Genomic DNA, 8107 nt, shown 5'->3' with positions numbered 1-8107 from the left:
CTGACAGAGTTCAAGAAGTTTGGACAATGCCCTCAGGCTCTTGTGATTCTTGGAAGTCCAATGAAGGGACAGGAGCTGGACTCAACAATCCTTGGGTCCCTTCCAACTCAGCATATTCTGTGATTCTGTGAGATGTCTTCAAATTTCATACTATTATATAACTCCTGACAATGCTTTTGCATTTGCAAAGCCACATCAGGTTGGATGACTCCACCTGGAAGAGAGACCTCTATACCACAAGTCTGAGCACAGTCATGACCTAAAATGACAGAAAATTGTTTTCAGCGTTTTTTGGTGTCCCCTGTGAGATAAATTGCTTTTTGCCTTTTGGCTTCTTAGTAGAGATGTAGACATGTTTGAAACATTTCCACTGCATTCCACGGCCTGTTAGAATATTTAAAGCACAGATGGGTGCAAAGAATGAATGATCCTTTCCCATTCCCATTGGCAGCCCTTTCCCAGAGCTTCCTTAATGACTTCTCAATGGATAACAGTGAGATTCTAGGTTTTGGTCTTCCTGCTTTTTAGAAGTTGTATATAAAGACATGTTCTTAAGCCACATGCATTATGGACAAAAGAAGTTACCCATTCTATGACCATAAGGACACTCTGCATGTATTTGGGGACCAATGCAGCTGTTCATGGAAATATGGACATCCTCTTTGTAAAGTGCCCTTGCAATAATTTTGAACTTAGCCCCTGATATCTGCTGGGTGTCCAGCCTGACTCAAAACTCCAATAACTGACCTGTGGAGAGTCTGTAGGTGAAACTGAAGTCTAATAGTGTTCAGGACTGTATTTCTCTGAAAAAACTTTAAAAATCTGTTCATACTTGGTCAGCTTTTAGATACTAGGACAAGGAGTCTAAAAGAGCCTGGAGGTTTATCTCACCAGCATTGCTGCCTGTCCTGATGGCATAATGCCCATAAGTGTTTTGGCATCAATGACATTTTATTTATTCAAAACCGCTTTTAAAAGAAAAATTTCTCATCTTTCTCTGGGGCAAAATCTTACAGCCTATACACCAATTTTGACAGAATCAAGTTAACTGCTGTGATCACAAATTTATAGAAATCTCCCAGGCTGAGCAAGACTATCTTTGTAAAATGCCAGGAATACAAATGTTAGGCAGCAGGGGAAAAGGTCTGGTCTGCCATGAAAGGTGACAGCTTTAGTTTTAGCTTCAAGCACTGCTGGATCAATTAAAATGATCACAGAGGCTCAGCTCATTCATATTTAAGGAACATCCTTTGAAAAAGCACTAATGCTTCTGGCAGCAGATTTTTCTCATGGGACAAATACCTTTAAATTAAACATACAAGAGTTCAGTCTTTGAGATTGAAAGGAAGATTAAAACAGTCTGGGGTGGTCTATGCTATTATATATCTTTATTAAACTCCCTGAGGACAAAGAGGCATGCCAGGTTTCAGCACTGGAAGGTTTGCAGGGCTCTTGAAGGGCTGCTGTTGTTTTTTTGAAACACTTCAAGGTACACATGGGTCAGACACAGCAATATTTCAATTTACTTTCAGGATATGTCAGTAGAATTTCCCTCTAATCCCTATGGTTTGATCTTCTACTAAATGACAGTGCAGAACATACTGTTAGCAGAGATGCCAAAGCCTGGCTAGTGTCTGACATCTTAACCTCCCCAAAAGTTATATTAAAGCAGTGGAAAGATCTAACATGGTCTCTCTTTGTAGAAAGGCAGGGACCTCTGGCACAGCAGAGGAGTGGGTCAGAGAAGATTGCTGTATGCAGCAACTCTCAAATGAAATCTGTTGGCTGCTCAGAAATTTGTTTCTGACTCTTTCTCCAAATACATCTTACACTTCATAGGACACAAGGTGTAGAAGTGACAATAAATATCATGCATTCCAACTACCTGTTTGATTTTAATACACAAGTAAGTTTTTATTGTTTTTTAACATGTAGCAGCTGTTTGTTGCCCTTGTGGCTGCTCAGGCTGCTGGGACTGCAAGCAGCACCAAATTATTTTATGTCAATAGTATCTGTCAGTGGGGAGTTGCACTGCCTCAGTATGGCCATAAGCTTGCTGGCTGTTTGTGGGAAGGAAGGGAGTTGAATCCAGACAGTTCTGGTCAATGATGGGGATTTTTACCTATTCCTGGCAACCTTACAAAAAACTGCTAGTTGGTTAGGAAGTAAGGATAAATAACTCCTAAGGTCTGAGGAAGAAAATGCAGGAAAAAAAGAGCAGGAATGCTCACAGAAAGTCTACTTTATAGTAGACTATATATATAGTAGACTATATAGTAGACTGTAGACTATAGTGCTACAAAAGAGGGGACAGAATTGTGTGCCTTATAAATACATGGCCATTGGCTCATAAAGTATGGAAACCCAGGCATTGCTGAAGGGCAAGGCAGTGCCTGAGCTGGCTACAGACACAGCATGCTGGAAAGCTCAGGCAAAGTAACATCACTGGGGAAAAGCCATTTCATGGCAAAAAGTAGTGTAGGTATCTGAACATTTATGCAGAATGACCCAAAAACTGGCCCAAAAGACCCAATGGCAACAGAGTCAACTGAATTACCTCTACCTCCCAAAGGCTGAGCCAACCCTCAGGTGAGTCTATCCTGCTGTTCCCTACTGGGAAAAGTTGCATGGCTGTCCTGAACTCAAGGGCACACTGTCAGCCTGTATGCATGGTGAGCACACCTTGTGGTGGCAGCAGCTCTGAACTACACCTTGCTGGAAATTTGGACTTCAGTTTGTCATATGGGTCCATTTCTTCCACAACCCTGTCCTTCCCTTCACCATAAATCCACAGAATTTCACTGATTTCTTTCCTTCCTTCCCCTCCCTGTATTGCCTCTGGCACATGACACAGGGCCTGACCCCACTGCAACTCTTTCACTGCACCCTTTTCTGCAAGGGCAGCAGAGCCACTGCCCCTCTGCACCCCTGTGGTTCTGCAGGTTTGTGCCATCCTCCACCACATCTGGATTTCCTAACCCACAGCAGCTTACTCATTTGCTCAGTCTGCTGGAACAAACTCTTCTCTCAAATGCCCCTCATTCCTGTGGTGGGTGGCTGAAACCCAAATGCTGGACGGATTCTGTGGGGCAGGCAGGGGCTTTGCTTTGCTACATCAGCTGAGTTGGGCTGTGCTCACACATTTCACCTGCCAGCATGGCAGGAGGTTTCCACCCTGTAATCAGAGACATGGCAGAGACTCCTTGTTCTGCCAGCTTTCCATGAAATCAAATTCTGCATCCTCCAGTGGTGTGGGAGGAAATACAAACTAGTGACCTTGGCTTCTAATGACACCAGGATGCTCTAAGGATCTGGAGTTTATCAGCAAAACCTCTGTTTACAGAGCCATATCTCTCTGGCAGCCTCTTTTTGCACTGCTGGAGCAGGGGTTGCACCCTTCCCTGGCCAAGACAGTTCAGCCTGGTGGGTGGAAATGGGCAGATGTGGCAGGGGAGAGGCAGGAATTCAGTCTATCCACATGGCGTGGGGGGGAAGGACTGAGGGAGAAAGGGGAGAATTGGCATTAGAATTAGAACTGATATTGTAGGTTTTCACATGGTGTATACTGTCTCAATAAACCTGGGAGAGCTGCCATGAACATTTCGAGGTGAAGTTCAACAGCGAATTAGAAAAGCAAAAAAAGAAATCTAATGTTAAACGAGAGGATTAAACACTGTTTACTTAACAACTCAAATCTGCATTTTAAGGGCTGTGAACTATGACTCGTGGTACTTGAAGCTGACACTGCTATTATGCACACAAGACTCCATTTGGCCACAATGTTCCTGAGTGCTCTTTCCCCCCAGGCACACCCAAAGATCTGTTCCTGGCACCAAGGATCACCAGCCACCAGTGTGGGCTGCAGCCCCTGTGCAGAGCAGCTTTCCACTGCAGTGCCTGCAGGGTCAAGGCAAACCCAAACACTTTCTCCTGCACTTCAGGGAGCCTTAACAAGGGACAGACCCATACACAGCCCCATCCCAGGCAGACAGGTGGCATTAGCAAGCCTGGATGGAGGCATCCAAGAGACCCTACACAGCTGTGGAGAGCTGGATGGTGGAGGTCTCCTTAACCCAGCTCTCTCCTGCTCTAATTTCCAGCTGATTGAAACTCCACCAAGTACTTGACATGCTGTGCTACAACTGTCATGGTCCCCTCTTGCAGGGCACCCCACACAGCACCTCTGTGCTTTAGAGATGTACTTGAGTTATGAGCTTGGTGTCCCTTCAAGCCTTTGACAGGGGTGCATCCTGTGGAGCATCAAGCAGGAGGAATCCTTTTCCAGCTGACCAGGACACACTGTCTGCTGTTGCCTGGCCTTGCTGTGGGTGGGGAAGGGTTTGATATCAAATGGCACTGAGTCCTGCCTGGTTGCTGGAACTTGCTGGAGCACAGGGAGAGCTGGAGCAGAGAGAGGGGCACAAGGACAGCCCTGTCTGCCCTTCACCTTCAGGTGACCTGGTGAGATGGGGGCAAGTGACTCTGGGCAGGCAGGAGCCAACTGCAGGTAGCACCTGAAACAGACTTAACTGTGGGCTTGGACTTTGGCACAGCTCCTTCCAGCAGCCTGGAAAGGGAGAGGGAGCAGCGGCATGAGCAATCTGGGCGGTTCTTGCTGACTCGACATAAACATGTTTTGAAGCTCCCAGCGCAGCCAGCAGGGAACACTCTGTGCCCGTGGGTTCCCTCCCCTGGCTCAGGACACTGCCAGAACAGAACCACTGCTTCCCGTGCCCTCTGCTCTGGCTGGAGCAGGCTGTGCTGTGCATGCAGCCAGAGCTTGTCCCTATAAGAATAAAAGAAAAAAAAAATGTGGAAAGTTATAAGCAGAACAAAAGATCCAGCAGCTAGAAGCAGACAGCAGCCATGCATTTCCTGAGGGGTATTTTAAAGGTTTATAATTGTTCACTTCTTATTTACAGTGCTGGTTTTTATCCTTTTATCTAGCACTAGCTAGCAGTCTGCCCTCTGCTTAAGCCAAGCTATTGATGTCCAAGTATCTGGAGCTCCACTAACTATGGGAGGCAGGCTTTGCTTTTTTAGGTGGCCAGCCCCAAACAGCTGGAATAATCTTCCAGGCGTATTGAAGCAGGCCCTCACATTGTCTGGGGTTTGGATACTCTTAATCCTTTTTAAAAAAGCCTGAGCTGTGTGAAATGAGCTGTAGCTAGTTATTGTTGTGTGCTGTTGAAGAGTTTGTCCCTCTCTCCCCAGGCACGGGCAAAACCCCTTTATCTCAGTGAGGCTCTTGGTGGCAAGGACAGACTGCCCACTTTGTGGAACAGGGACACACTTACACCTCAGACACAATGGTGTCTCTGCCCCCAGACTTCTGCAGGGTGTATTGGGGCTTTTGGTCTCACCTGACTTGAACAGAAAGGCTGAGCTGACCTCCCTCTGCTGGGGGGTGTTTGGATCTCAGGCTTCTCCAGTATAAGGGCTGTTCTGCATTGAGTAAGGAGGATGAGCAGGAGCAAGAGCTATCAGCCAGTTCAGTGCATTTAAATCGCCCATATGTGCATACACACATTTCTGGTCAACATATCTTGAAGGTCTAAATGTCAGTCATATGCTTCTCTTCCTCTCCTAGGTATGGCTTTTCATTTTAAATTCCTCCTGCACAACAAGTGCCATCCTGCAGATCTCATGGCAGGTAACAGAGTGAGGCCAACCTCTTGTCTGGTCTTGCACTCTGGAGGACTTAAAAATTACTTTGCTTGCTGTTTTCTAGAGACCTTCATGGGAATGTCTGTTTTACATAGCAGCAGGTCAAACCATTTTGGCTTTGTCCACCATTCACTGGTGTCAACAGGAAGCTTGTCACAGATTTCAGTCGACATGGTGTGAAGTCTGCTACCCTAATATCTATCATATTTTTATGATATATGTTGATCCCACACTATATTGCTCTCTTTTGTCGATTGAAAGAGAGTTAGCATATGTTAGAAACATCACAGAAAAAACAAGGAATTTGATCAGCAATTCTCAGGCATGCTTATAGACAACCCATTGATCCATCATCTATATTCTCTATTCCATACTCACACACTGTTAAAATAAGATCAACTGAATAACTGTTTCTGAATCTATTATTAAAAAATACTTCCATAAGTGAAAGTTTACACCAATATACTGTTATTGTCCTAGATATGTTAACATTATTTTAAACCCCAAAGTTTCCAGTGTAAAAATACTTTAAAGAAATGCTGAAAAACACTTATTTTACTCTTTCAATGGCAACAGCTTAGCTGGAATCTTCTTCTGCTCTTATGAAAAGAAACCTCCCTCTTCTGAAACAGCCTCTTGATAAGTGTAGACCTCCTCCCTCCAAAACTCTCATTTCCTAAGGCAGCGGATATGTTTATTCCTAGAAGTATTGGGTGGATTCCCAGTTCTTGTCTGCTTTGTTTGACTACTATAGTTCAGATTTAAAGTTAAGACACATCCTCCTCCTTAAAACCAATACTCAGAGAAATGTCATTCTGCTGCAAAGGAAAAGGCAAGAACAACCCGTTGCAGAAGGATGGTAACATCTCTTTCAGGAAGCCCTGAGTACTGTAATACAATTTCCAAGGTCTATCTGCATCAATTTATGGCACTCCAGTGAATAATTTTGTCATTGTTTCAGCTATTCTTACATGGATGTTGCCATTCAAAAGACAGAAGCCTGGAATATGCAGAAGGTGTTATATTTTTTTTCTCCTCCAGTGAGCTGACCATGCAGTGGCCTTGAAAAAAATCACCAAAAGCTTTTGGAAGTGTGACATGATGTGACATGTCTCCAAAGGACTGTTCCCATCCTTTGGCTACAGAAGATAGGCTCAGAGCATGCAGAGCCAGGCATCAGTAGCAGGAGTAGGAAGGACACAGGAACAAGAGGGCAAGGCCATGGAGGAGAAGCACATGAATGAGTTTGTACCAGCAGAAGACTTCTGGGCATCTCCATTATTAACATGAATAATGAAAACTTCAGGTGTCCCTGGCCAGTGCTTGAAAATGAAGCTTTCTTCATTGTGTATTTGTGTAAAACCTGAGCCAAAGCTGATTAGGAGCAAGGGAAAGTTATGAGATCAGAAGGTTTTATAACAGGCCCTAACTAAGCAGAAACAAGTGGTTCTGTGTCAACACAAACATAGTTTTATGCCTGAGCAAACAGCTTCCTGTGGTCTGTGAGGCAATGACACAAACCTGGTAACACTGAGTGGTCCAAACCATCTGATCCACCCCTGTGTGAAGGTTGAATTCCACCTGTAATGCCCTTTGTCAGCAGGGGAGTGACTCTGGGTCACCAATAGTCTTTGCAGTGCATGTTACTAACTCTGCTGTATGCCACAGTGATTGGAGGAGACAACAAGCAGCCCTGGCTGGTATTCAAACCTGTTTCCCAGTTAATTTGTTAAAAATCAACCCAGAGTGTTGTGGGCAGTAAAGCTGCTAGGAAGAGAAAAGCTCTCTAAGGAATAAACACTACAAAAAAGAGCTTTCAGTGCATCTGATTTCTCAGTATGCCCCGTAGCATTTAACACAGCATCAGCTACAGTTAGCTTCTACCTTTCTAAGTAAAAGGTCTGCTCAGCAACTGGTATTTGTTTGTCCCAGGAGCAGCAAGCATGGCTCAGAGCTGTCTGGCAGCACTGCTGCCCTGTGTGGTGCAGAGTGATGAGTCTCATGCTGTCTCCTGTGTTCACGTGGCCCCAGGACCAGTCCCAGGCTCAGACAGATCAGCAGTGTCAGTGATCAGAGGCAGCTCCAGGCTGACACAGTTTGTGCCAGCAGCCAGCTCATCTGCAATGATCCCATTGGCATTTGCTGCAGAATAAACATTGCCTGGGATTTTCCATTATATTTTCAACCTGGCCAGCAATGACACAACAGCAATTTTGAGTTGTGTATTTCCAGTTTCCCACAACCACACAGAACTTGAGTAAGAGGACTTGAGTCATTTACCTAAACATAAATATTCACTGACACCTTAGAAAGTCAGAATTGTTCATACAAGGTATTTGCATGGGACTGGCAGGCATGACAAAGGACTTGTGGAAGACCTCTGTCTGCCAGAGTGACAGATGAGAGACAGGAAGAGTATTCCAGCCTTCCTCATATAGGA

Source organism: Oenanthe melanoleuca, chromosome 2, assembly GCF_029582105.1.
Source record: "Oenanthe melanoleuca isolate GR-GAL-2019-014 chromosome 2, OMel1.0, whole genome shotgun sequence".
Lineage (NCBI taxonomy): Eukaryota > Metazoa > Chordata > Aves > Passeriformes > Muscicapidae > Oenanthe > Oenanthe melanoleuca.
This window is presented reverse-complemented; position numbering follows the sequence as displayed.